The 13,720-nt window shown below is 34.7% G+C and overlaps 1 protein-coding gene across 7 annotated transcripts in view; it reads left to right on the top strand.

Moving 5' to 3' along the window:
• Positions 1-13,720, top strand: part of RAB28 (RAB28, member RAS oncogene family) — a 164,480-nt gene that overhangs the window by 75,166 nt on the left and 75,594 nt on the right. The gene's annotated exons all lie outside the window — the stretch shown is intronic.

Below are 13,720 nucleotides of genomic sequence, written 5' to 3'. Positions count from 1 at the left end.
CTTAATACTAGCCTTCTTCTGTTTTTGTGGTGCTTATTATAGGGCTTATTTACGCATACTGTGTAAAATACTGGGAATAATGGGGGAAGATGTCATATAAAAAGGAACTGGAGAGAAGATAATTGGCTTATAGCATGGGACAGAAACCCAGTCAGAACAGAGCCTGGAGAGGATTAAAAATATGACTGGAATAGACGATTTACTTAAAATTGAAGTTCTAAGAGGAACTAGCCAGTCAGAGAAAGAGGCCATTATGGGCCGAGTGTACTTCTGGTATGAAAAGTTCAGAGATGGCTTCCACTTCTATAGCATGGTACAGATTGTCTGGGGAATCACAAGGAGAACCTGGGAGAAATGAAGAGCTGGCTAGTTGAGGTGCTTTCCTTAGTGGTGAACCCATTTGATTTGATATTTATTCAGTTATCATTTTTGTTTTTCTCTATGGGAATTCATTTGTGGGAATTCCTTTCCTTCTGTTTTAATTATTATTTTCTTTCATTTGGCATACCTTTTACTGTTTTGAGGTGTTGAGGAAGAATTGCATTTTAAATGCAGTGCCTCACAAGGCCATCTTGTTAAGAAATTCCATTCTCTCCATCTTTGGAAGAAGATTGTATATCCCAAACACAACAACCAGAGATAAAAGAGAATATATTCTAACACTTGGTGAGAGAGTTGGTGATATAAATTCTAGATGAGTAGAAATAAATGAGAACCAAACTAGAGCCGATCAAGGTAGTGGAATAGTTCAGTGGGGAAAACCAAAATTAAGAAGCATAAAAAACAGGCCACTATGGTCCCAGGTGGTTGGTTAAGGAATGATACAATGTTTTTGATATGGAATCTTGAGGGTGTGTGTGGTGATGATCCCTAATTCATTTTCTAAATGAACTATCAATTTAACATTCATTTATTAAGTGTTTGTGACTTGAGGCTATCTTACTTCTGTTGTTGTATCTCTAGCACCTAGCGCAATTACTAAAATAGAGTATGCTCTTAATATAGGCTTCTTGATTGATATATTGGGTATGTTATATTAATTTTACTAAACTTCTGTACAGAAAGTTTTATTTCTCAAGATAAAATTCTGTAAGCCATTAGTCCCTAATGCAATCTTTAGTTTTGGTAGATTTTTTTCTTAGTGTGTATGGCTTGTGTAAATATGTTCAATTTAAAATTAATCTACTGTATTATCTATCATTATCATTTTTTTCAGAATGAAAAATTTTTCAACCATCCTGGCTAAATTAATATGATGGATTATCATCATAATATCATATCTGGGTAAATAACATGGCATGAGCAATGATTTTTTTTTTTTGTAATAGTGAAGTTTAGGGTAAATAATCCGTATGTTAATGTAGAATGAATTTGTAGATATGAAGTTGTCTCCTGTTCCCTTATGCTTGTTCTTTTTTATGTTCTATTGTATTTTTTCGTTAAATATTTCCCAATGACATTTTCCCTTCTTTCTCACGCTTTATTTTTGTGGTCCTCCCAACATAACTGATTTACACTCAGTGTCCTCAGTTTAGATAGACTTCTTCTAACTTCCCTAATAAATGTTAAAATTCTTAGGAGTTACATGTGTCATCTTCCCATATAGAAATGTAAACAATTTAACCTCATTGAGTTCCTTATAATTTCTTTCATGTTTAACTTTTTATACTTTTCTTGAGTCTCGTGTTTTAATGTCAAATTTTTTATTCACCTCTGGTCTTTTTGTGAGGAATGTTTGAAAGTCCTTTGTTTAATTAAATTTCCATTTTTTTCCCCTGAAGTGATTATACCGAGTTTTGCTGGGTTGGTTATTTTTGGTTATAATCCTAACTTCTTTGCCTTCTGGAAAATGCTATTGCAAGCCCTCTCCTCCTTTAACATGGAAAATGCTAAATCTTGTGTTATCTTAACTGTGGCTCCACAGTATTTGAATAATTTCTTTTTGGTTGCTTGCAATATTTTCTCCTTGATCTGGGACTTGCCTATAATATTCCTAGGAATTTTCATTTTGAGGTCTTTTTCAGGAGGTGATTGGTGGATTTTTTTTCAATGTATTTTACCCTCTGGATCTAAGATATGGGGACATTTTCCTTTAATAATTTCTTGAAATATGATATCTATATTTTTTTATCATGGCTTTCATTTGGTTGAATAATTCTTAAATTCTCTTTCCTCCTGTTTTCCAGGTCACTTGTTTTTCCAATAAGATATATCACATTTTCTTCTATTTTTTTTTCATTCTTTTGGCTTTGTTTTAGTTTTTCTTCATTAGCTTCCACTTTCCCAATTCTAATTTTTAAGGAATTATTTTCTTCAGTGAATTTTTGTACCTCCTTTTCCATTAGACCTATTGTGCTTTTTTTAAAGGAGTTTTTTCCTTTGGTAATTTTTTTTGTTCCTCTTTTACCATTGTGTCACTTCTATTATTTTCTTCAGTATTTTTTTATGTGTTTGTCTCTTTTACCAAGCTGTTGTCTTTTCATAATTTTCTTGTATCACTCTCATTTCTTTTCCCAATTTTTCCTCTGCCATTTTTAACTTTTTCTTTAACTGTTCCAGGATTTTTGTTGGACTTGTGTTCAGTTAACGTTTTTCTTTGAGGCTTTGATTGTAGCTGTTTTCTCATGTTGTTGACTTCTGAGTTTAGTCTTCTCTGCCACCATGGCAGCTTTTTACAGCCAAATTCTATGTTGTTGTTTGCTCACTTTTCCAGCTTATTTCTTGACTTTGAACGTTATATTAAAGTTGAACTCCGCTCACCTAGGAGTGAGGAGGCACTGTCAAAAACATTAGGCTTTGTTGTGTTTCTGTTTTCAGATCTAGTTCTGAACTGAGCAAGTTTTTGGTGCTTCCAGGGTGCTGTGATCCTGGGAGAGCTGTGGTCACTACTTTCTTGGTTTATTGTTACTTCCTTCCTATCAATGTTTAAAAACCTCAATCAATGATAGTATGAAAAATATGTAAATTTCTATATCATAATTTAATGTGAGAAAGGGAACTTCATAGAGAAATAACACTTTTTTTTTGAAAACCAGTTGATGAATTTGTTATTATAGTATATTTGGGGAGTGGCTGAACAAATTATGGTAGATAATAAAGGATAACAAATGCAAAGTCATTAGATCTTTGAGCAGTACAATGGCCATTCTTGACTCCATGTGATTCACAGTGACATTTACTTTCTCCAAGCAAAGAGAATCTAAGTGAGGCATATATTGTCAGGTGTAACCAGTACCACTTAGTCATGGAATATGAGAGCTGCAGACCTCTGCATCGAGTGTGTGGTTCTTAGCTGGGTGGAGGCAGGTAGTGAACTTTGAAAGCCTTTTACCTGTGCAGACTATTCCATTCTATCTCTGTGCTCCAACAGAATGCCCCTCTGTCATCCAGAACCTGTCACTTCAGTATCTCCCTGTCTGCTGGCTCTTTCCCTACTGCCAACAAACACGCCATGTCTCTCTAAAGAGACATCCTATAAAAATCCTTACTTGAGCCTTCCATCCCCACTTTTATCCTGTATCTCTTGTTATTTTTAGTTAAACTCCTGAAAAAGCCATCTACAATAAATGTCTCCATTTCCCTCTTTTCACTCTCTTCTTAACATCTTACAGTCCAGATTGTTGCCTTAGCATTCCACTGAAACTGCTCTCTCCAAAGTTATTAATGATCTCTTAGTTGCCAAATCCAGTGACCTTTTCTCATTCTTTTTTCTCTCTCACCTCTCTGCAACCTTTGACCTTATTCTCTTCTTGATACTCTCAAGGTTTTCAGGATGCCACTCTCTTGTCTCTCCTCTTATCTGTCAGACTGATGCTTCTTAGTCTCCTTGGCTGAATTCTCATCCAGATCACATTCCCCTAGGCCATCTCACTTGGTAATCTTATGAGCTCCTGTGGGTTTAATTACCATTTTTATGCTGATGATTCTCAAATCTGCATATCCATCCCAGCCCTCTCTGCTGACTTCCAGTCTCACATCTCCAGCTGCTTTTCAGATAAAACTGAGTGTTCAGTAGTCATCTTAAACTCAGCGTGTCCAAAATCAAACTCATCTTTTCCCCTAAATCTTTCTTGTCTCCTAAACTAGATGCCATCCTCAATTATTCACTATCTCACACCCATATTCAGTCTGTGGCCAAGACCTATGAATTTCACTTCTGCAAAATCTCTTGAATAGGCAACCTGTCTTTTACACTGTCACTACTCTGGTGCAGGCTTTCATCACCTCATACTTATACTGTTGCAGTAGCCTGCTGTTGGATCTGCTGGCCTCAAGTCTTTCACCACTTCAATCCATCCTATATTTAGCTGCCAGTGATTTTCTTAAAGTATAGATCTAGCCAGTTCACCCTTCTCAGTAAATTCCAGGATCACATACAAAATCTTGTGTTTGGTATTCAAAGCCCTTCATAATCAATCTCTCCTAACCCCCCCTCCCACATCTTTCCAATCTTCTTCCCTTACTCCCTTCCACATATTCTTCAGTCTAGTAACCTTGGATTCTTTGCTGTTCCACGAACAAAATATTCCATCAGTTGGCTCCAGGAATTTTATCTAGCTTTCCTTTGTGCCTAGAATAATCTGCCTCCTCATCTGTACCTGTTAGCTTCCCTTGCTTTCTTTAATCCCTTGCTTTCTTTAATCTTTAATCATTTTCTACAGGAAGCCTTTCTCAGACCTTCTAAGTACTAATCTGCTTTTAATTTCTTTAAAAATCTCGTATGTGGCTTGTTTGTGCATACTTGTTTGTTTGCTGTCTCCCCCATTAAATTCTGAGCTCCTTGAAAGTAGGGCACTGTCTTTTGCTTTTTATGTATCCTTCTGGTTTAGCAATAGTACCTGTCACATAGTAGACAGTTTACTGACTGCTATTTGACTATTAATGGAAATATTTTGATAACAGTGTTTCAATACAGGTGACTTCCTTTATGATCTTAATGCATTTTAATTTTATGCATTTAAAAATTTTCTTTTGAAAAGACATTCATAGGCTTCCCCCAGACTGTTAAAGGAGTCCATGGCACATACTTGACAAGAATTCCTACTGTAGCATGCTCAACATAATTGTTTAGCCTCTGTTTAAAGACCTCCTTGAAGAAGGGAATTGACCATCTCTTGAGACCATTCCACTTTTGCACATCTCTAATTGTTAGGGCAGCTAGGGGGCACAGTGGATAGAGTGTTGGGCCTGGAGTTGGGAAGACAACCTGGGTTCAAATTTGGCTTCAGATACTTACAAGCTGTGTGACGTTGGGCAAGTCACTTAACCCTATTTATCTCAGTTTCCTCATCTATAAAATGAGGTGGAGAAAGAAGTGACAAACTACTCTAGGATCTTTGCCAAGAAAACTCCAAGTGGAGTCATGAAAGGTTGGACATGACTGTGATGTGGTTTGAGGGGAGTTCAGGGACCCCTCAAAGACGAGGGTACTGGAGAGTCATCTGGAATGAATTCATGGATTCACGCATTCTTTAAGTCAAGTTGGCAAAGGTTAATTTTTATGCTTTTTAGGAGGCAAAAGTTCTTATGGAATCTGTGACCTTAGAGAGGTACAGTTAAAGTTTATATAGGATAAACTATAGTAAAACATGTGACAAGCATGTTAACTAGGTGATGTAGGGTAGGATTAGGGAGTGGTTAAGGAGTGGTCATTTTTTAAAGGAAGAATGTGCTTTTTGTATCTGCTGCGCAGGTGTTTTACCTAGAGTTCACCAGGGAAAGCCCAAGGGGGGGCTCCAGGGAGGTGTGGTTTTTAAGTCTGCTATGTCATTAAGTTAAGTAGTGGTCAGGGCTGAGTGAAGATTGCCCAGTATGCCATCAATTGATGTCTTGTTTGACAGGATAGATGTAGGGAGTATATATATGTCTAAAGTGTAGGAAACACATAATGAGGAGTCCAGAATGCATATCATGAGGTTGGGAGTTGGTGTAGATGGTCCAGCAGGTCCTGAATATCTTTATGAGCCAGTACAGAGTCAGTTCAAACTAATAATTTCTACTGGTTCAGTTTGTTACTGTACCAGGGAGAGAGATAAGTGTTTTGCTGGGACCCACTCATGAATAATTGGTAGGCATAGTGTCCTTGGGCTGTGGAGAAGTTGCCAGGGATAGTGTTTTGAGACTTGGGAGAAATGTGATCCTGGAATTGGGGTCCAAGCACAGGCACCCAAGCACTCCATCAACTGAACCTCACTGCCAGCGCCACCGCTACTGCCACCGCAGTTGTTAGGCAGGTTTTCTTGACATCAAGTGTATTTATATCCTTCTACAGGTTAAACATGTCTTTCGATTTATCCTCTTAGGAAATTGCTTCAAGATCCTTTACTATCTCTGGTTGCCCTCCTCTTGACACTCATCAGCTTATCAAGGTCTAAAACTGAACACAATGTTCCAGTTGAAGTTTGATGAGATTAGAGTTCAGTGAGACTATCGATTCCTTATTTCTGGAAGCTATGCCCCTATCAGTGCAACCCCAGATTGCTTGAGCTTTTTTGGCTGCAACATCATACTGTTGACTCATACAGAACTTGTAGTCCACTAAAATTCCTAGGTCTTTTTCAGAATCTCTGCTCTCTAACCATGCCTCCCTCATCTTATATTGGTGAAGTTGATTTTTTTTTAACCTAAGTGTAAGACTTTGATGGTGTAGTGTACCTGGAATTAGGAAGACCTGAATTGGATCTTGCCCCAGATACTTAATAGCTGTGACTCTGGGCAAGTCATCTATCCACTGTCTGCCTCAGTTTCTTTGAGTGTAAAAGTGGGGATAATAATAGCATCTACCTCATAGGATTATTGTGAGAATAAATGAGAAAATATCTGTGAAGGCTTTTGCAAATCTTAAAGCATTGTATAAATGCTAACTCACTATTTTGGCTTCTGACTCTGGCATCTAGTTTATTCCCTCTCCCTGGCAGCATTGTGTCATCTGCACATTTAAGGAACATTCCATGAATTAATGAAAATATTAAGTGTATGCTATGGGAAAAACATAATAACCATTAAACACTTACAAACAAAAATGTAAGACAGTGCCTGCTCTGAAGGAGCTCACATTCTGTTACGAAGAAATAGCATTTATAAGGGATTTCAACTACAAATTGAAAGGAAAAGTCCAGTGGTCCTTAGGTGCAGTGGCAAAGAAGGTAGCAATATATTTTGTTTAGTGTTATTTCTATTAATAAAACCTTATTAGTTTCTGACATTGATTTTGTAGGAGCGAAGAACATCGATTGTGGGAGCTTTCTCATCTGAATTGTCACTTTTTGTGACTATTGAGCAGCCAGACAGCATAGCACCTCAGGAGGCACTTGTAGAGACTTTAACTAGTTAAAGTACCTACAAGGGTTGCTTCCTTAGAATATGGCCATGGAATCTATCCTGAAAGAGGAACTGGTGGATGGGGGACATTACCACTCCTGGAATTCTTTTGCTTATATCTACCTGTTAGTGGTAGTTGGTTGGCCAGATGGTAGTGTTTTAAAGGGATGGAAGGCTCCTTCTCTACAGGGATTGCTCAGGCTGAAAGTTCATATAAGGATGTTGGTTTGAAGAACTCTACTATTCAAGTTACTGATAAAATTTTTTTCGAAGGGCACGAAGTCAACAAGCATAGATCTTTGGGGCACTCCTCTGGAGATCTTCTATCTTGAGCCATTAACAGTTATTCCTGTTTTTTGAGTCTAGCCATCCATTCATGATTCTATCTAATTTGATTATTTTCAAGTCCACACAAATAGTATAAGATTATTGTATTATTTCTTCTGATATGTTAATCTATTAATTCTGTCAAAAAAGGAAATGAGATTAGCATTGCAACCTGTTCTTAAAGTTTTGCTTCTTTGTAATTACCGTTTCATTTTTAGAAATTCAACAACCATCTCTTCAGTGATTATCCACTGTAGAATTTTCCGAAGAATTGAAGTGAAATTTACTAATCTCAAGTTCTCTAGTTTGCTTTCTCTCTCTCTCTCTCTCTCTCTGTAACACACACATATCCATATACCTAGAACATCTGTCTTCTAATCTTTTTTTGGTTTTCCTTTTTTAAAAAAATAGATTTTATTGTTAATGTTTTTATCATTTATATGTCCCTCTATATCCCTCTTTCTCATTCCTCTCCAAAGAGTCATACCTTGTGATAAAATCTAAAAGAAGACTTAAGAAGAGAAAAATATCAGCAAAACCAATTAATAAATTGAAAAACTCTGACATTATATACATTATGCACATACACGTTAGACACTCATGCCACCCCTTCCTTTGCAGAGGAGTGGAGGATGGTCCGTTTTTTTTGAATGGGAGACAGTGATAAAATTTTCATCTGGTGACATGATTTACCAAAACTGTCAAGCTTTTCTGATCTACGTATGGTTCAGTAAATCTAATCTGATGCACAAAGGCAGTAATTTCCCTACCTCCTTTTCTTTTTACTTTTCAATTTATTTTTCATTGAACAAAAATATATTTTCTCTACCACTTTCCCTTCTACCTTGAAAAAGAAAAAGTAAAACCTTTACCAAATATACCTAAATAAGCAAAACATGTCTAGAAAATATGTCTCAATCTGCACCCTGAGTCTTATCATCTCTTTTTCATGAGATAGGTCATGGGTCCCTTGGTATTATGATTGGTTATTATCTTAATCAGAGTTCTTAGTCTTTCAAAATTGTTTGTCTTTACAATGTTCTTATTGTATAAATTATTCTTCTCACTTCACTGTGTTTTTGAAACAGGCTTCTTGATAATTTCTACTAGTACAATAGTATTCCATTACATTTATATACTGTAATTTGCTTGTCAAGTTGCATGTGGTGTCTTTTCATAGCTTCACTTTGGGACCAAACTTGATTGTTATGATTTCACAGCACTCAGTTTCAGTTTTATGGTTCAGTTTACATTTTTGTGGTTGTATATTGTTTTCCTGACTCTCCTTACTTCATTTTATATCCATTTAAATGTTTTTTTGTTCTTTTTGGTATTCATCATGTATGTTGTTTCTTACACCGTGGTAATATTCCATTATGTTAAAATCTGTTTTATGATTCCTTACTTGATAGAAATTTTTGTTTTTCACTTCTTTGCTACCACAAAATGTGATGTACAAATATTTTGGTGTAAATAGAGCCTTCTGTTTTGTCATTGACCTTCGGTTGTGTACCTAGAAGGGGAATCTCAGGGTCAAATGAATATGGACATTTTAGTCATTTTATTTGCATAATTTTAAATTGCGTTCCATTTTTCAAAACTCAATTCATAACTCTGCCAACAGTGTATCTCAGTACCCTGTCTTTGTGCAATCCCTCCAATAGACTGTATAAATAGTCCATTGACTATTTATATTTTTTGTTACCTTTGGCAATTTGCTTAGTGTGAAACCTTAGGGTTGTTTTAATTTGCATTAATGATTTGGAGCATTCTTTCATAGGATTGTTAATCATTTGCAGTTCTGTTGAGAACTTCTTCTTCATAGACCTTGGCCACCTATCTCTTGGGGAATGGCTTTTAGTCTTATATTTCATTTGTTTTCTTTTTTAAATGATTTTTCAGATTTATTCTGTATCCTGCTGCTTTGCCAAATACAGTAGAACTTTGGTTTATGAATTTAATTCATTCTGAGATTTTGTTCGCCATGTGATTTGTTCGTATTGCAAAATGAATTTTCCCATAGGAAATAATGTAAAGTTGGATGATCGGTACCACATCCCCCAAAATATTCATATAAATATTTATAATTTTAGATAAGTTTTTTGTCCCTAATACACCTGAAATACCATAGTAATGATTGCTGTGCAATATAAACTGAAAATAAAATAAATTAACCTGCACTTTACCTTTGAGAAGAATTATGGCTGGTGTGAGGAGATGAGAGGGAGGAGGAGGAAAGGTTATTGCTTGGAAGGAGAATCTCCTTATATGAAAACATGGAGATTTCAAGGTCGGGAATGTTCTCTCTTATGCTACTTTCACTGAAAGTAAGACTGATACTACTTTCTTCATTTACTTTTCACTTTTTAGAATCACTTTCACGTTTTGACTCACTGATTTTTTTTCTTTACATTTGCTTCTGACTAGGAATCTAATGACACTTGTTTTTGACTTTTTTTAAACTAAATTGTTTTCACTTTTCAACAATCACTTCCATAAGTTTTAAATTTTCTCCCATTCCCTCCCTCCTGAGATGACATGCAATCTTATATGCGTTAAAAAAAAAAAAAGCCGTTGCCCTAGTTGAGCATCATCCCTTTACGAGCTGTTCAAGTCCAAACATGATGTTCGCACTGTGAACTTTTTTTCGTCCTGCAAAAGGAATTTTGCGAAAAATTTTTCCTTGTCCTGTGAAGCATATGTAAGCCAGGTTACTCATAAACTGAGATTCTGCTGTAATTGTCCTTGTCTTTGTTTTTTATTATTGTTGATTTTCTAGAGTTTCCAAAATAAAGACTTATTTACAAATAAAGATGATTTTGCCTTCTTTTTTGATAGCTCAGTTATTACAAAGTTTCTCCTTTCATTTAGCCTCAGTCTTTCTCTCTGCATTCACTCTCTGAAGTCTAATCCCCCTTTGACATAGTAATGTTTCTTTGTAACTTACATATATTTCTGTCTAAAATATCTTGGATATTACTAGACACATATGATACAAATTTTTTTTTTCCTCTTTAATCCTGGATACACTAATTTTGTTCATGCTATACTTCCATTAATTAAGAATTCACTCCTTACCCATAGCTGTGACAGGCATATGATCTACTTCTCTTTTTAATTTTTTTATGGCCTGCTTTTTAATATTCAGAACACATAGCCATTTTGAACTTATTGACTATGTTGTAATATATTCTAAATCCAATTCCTGCCATACTGCTTTCCTATTTTCCCAGTAATTTTGTTTTTTAATTTTTTTTTAAATATGGCTTTTTTTTTTTTGGTTAGGTAACATGTTTTGGGAATTAATTAACACTGAGGTTACTGAGTTAAATTATTTCTGATTCCTTCTTGTCTAGTTTGTTCTTTTGATCTACTATTCTTTTTTCTAAACCAGCCCCAAATGGTTCTGATGATTATAAGGTCTAGAAGTGCTCTGCCTCCATTATTTTCCTTGATAGTCTGGATATTTTGCTTCTGTATTTGAATTTTGTTATAATTTTTCCTCTGTGTAAAGTTTCCCTTGATAGTTTGGTTAACCCTGTATTTATAAATTAACTTTGATAATATTTGCATTTTTATTATATTGGAATGATTTAGCCATGAGCACTGATTATTCCTCCACCTATTTGTTGTTCTTTGTTTCTTTAAGAAGTATTTTGTAACCAAATTGATACAAGTATTGAATGTACTAGGGTTTCCAAAGTAAAGAATCATCTACAAATAAAGATGATTTTCCCTTCTTTTTTGATAGCTCAAGTATTAGGGAGTTTTTCCTTTTATTTATCCTCAATCTTTCACCCTGTATTCACATCTCTTTCCTGCTTCTGGAGTCTTCTAAAGTAAATTATTTTCCCAATATTTTATGCATTTTGTAGTTGTTTTGAATAGAAATTCCATTATATTGTTGCTTTATGGATTATTGTTATTGTAGAAATGCTCTTGGTTTTTATGGGTTTATTTTGCATCTTGCAACTTTGCTGAGGCTATTGTTAGTTTCTTTGATTATTCTATAGGGTTTTTAAACTATTATATGTCATCAGCACAGCGAGATAATTTTTGTTTCCTTTTTGTCTACGTTTATGGCTTTAATTTCTCTCTTAAGTCTATTGTTATTGCTAGCATTTCAAGAAGTATACCAAAAAAATAGTGGGGACATCCTTGGTTTACTCATATTTATTATGAAAATGTCTACTATTTCTCCATTGTATGTGATAACTTGCTTTGGTTTTAGGTACATACTTTTTAATAACATTTTAAAAAAATTCCTCTAGCCCTTTTAACTTTGTAATTTGTACTTCTTTCTTTCCTGGCTTAGGAATTAGGATTATATTTATCTCATAAAAGAAGTATGGCAGAGTGATTTAATTTTCAGTTTTTGAGAATAATTTGTGAGGTTTAAGTGTTAATTATTCTTTTCAAGTTTGACAGGATTCTTTTTTAAATCTGTCATGACCAGAAGTTTTGTTTTGGTTTTGTTATGATCTAATAGTTATATTACTGCTAGTTATATTTTTCTTTTCTGAGATTGGATTAAGGATGTCTAGTTAGTGTTTGTTTTTGTATTTTATATTTTTGAAGTTAAAGCTTTTTTGCATTCTCAGTTTTGGGGGCATATAATTGTGCTTAGTAGGTGCTCATCTTAGTATTCCTTTTGGTTTTGTTGTAATTTCACCTTATTAATTTTTTATTTTATTGACTGGATTTTTATTTAATCTGCTTTGCTATAGGTTTGACAATTTTGTTAGCCTTTTCAAAGAACTAGATTTTATTTTTTATCAATTTTATACTCTGCTTTCCATTTTATCTATTTTTCCTCTTTTCAAGATTTCTTCTTTTGTGATTATTTTGAATTTATCTATTGGATTTCTCATTTTAAAAGTCTATATTAATCTCTTTTTACTGTAACACATTTTTAGGGATATAATTTTGCTTCTGGTGACTGCTTTATCTGTGTATCTCAGAAATTTTGACATGTCCATTGTTATCAGCGTCTTTCACATAGTTATTGTTTTTGTGATGGGATCTTTAACACATTTATTCTTTACAATTTCATTATTAAGTCTTCATCTCAGTCTGTGTTTTTTATCTTCCCTGAAATGATTATTGTTTTTGTGTTATTTTCTATAATATGTGTTTAATACTACTTTTTTTAAAACATTTATTTACAATTCCTTTGAACTGTAATACATGATTCATTATTGTGAAAGTGCCATGTGACATTGAGAAATATTTTATTCTTTAATGATGTCATTTTCATGATATTTTAAATGTCACTGTTACTTCGAAGTCATGTATACCTCGTCTTTTACAACGCTAGGGTATAAGTGGTTTATCTGCACCCAGTGACTTAAATTCATACAGAAACCGTAGGCGTTCTCTTCTATGTTTAATTTATCTTAGATGTCAACTCCCAGTTAAGTAATTTTTGTTTTGTCATTATCAGTGCAATGGTTATTCCCTTTGACAGGGAAATGGATGCAAAATAAGAACTGAGCAGATCTTTTCCCTTTATCGTAACTTTAGGCAGACAAGATGTCCTGACCCTTCGGCCAGCCCCTCCTTCCCCAATCCTAATATAGAAACTAAATGTTTTTGTTGTCTTTAGCTTCCCTTGCCAGTCTTAGTTTATTTTGAATTACATTTGTTTGCAGGAGCATACCATACTTGTCTTCAGTTACTGAAAGTACATGACCCAGCTCCCACCTTCTGAACATTTCTTTTTAACATTTAGTTTGGTGAGTTCTTTCTGTATCCACCTTGGCTGGTTCAGAAGATCTCTACAAATGACACCTGTGTTGTATTCACTCTCACTCTTTCCTCAGAGCTTTAGTTCTGTCATCTATCAAATATTGGCCATTGCAAATTGGATCCAGAAATAGTAATTTATCATGGTCAGAACTGAACTCATAATCTTTGTTCCCAAGACCCCTTTCTTCTGAACTACACTATTTATATTGGAGGCACCACTATTCTTCCATTCTTCAGGCTCAGCATTATTTTGGGCTTCTCTCCTTCATACCATATATCCAGTCATTTGCAAAATCTTATCATATTTAAGTACTTTATATATTTA

The sequence above is a fragment of the Notamacropus eugenii genome, chromosome 6 (assembly GCF_028372415.1).
Source record: "Notamacropus eugenii isolate mMacEug1 chromosome 6, mMacEug1.pri_v2, whole genome shotgun sequence".
In the NCBI taxonomy this organism is placed as follows: domain Eukaryota; kingdom Metazoa; phylum Chordata; class Mammalia; order Diprotodontia; family Macropodidae; genus Notamacropus; species Notamacropus eugenii.
Note: the sequence above shows the minus strand (reverse complement) of the source record. Positions and strands in the feature narration are given on the sequence as shown.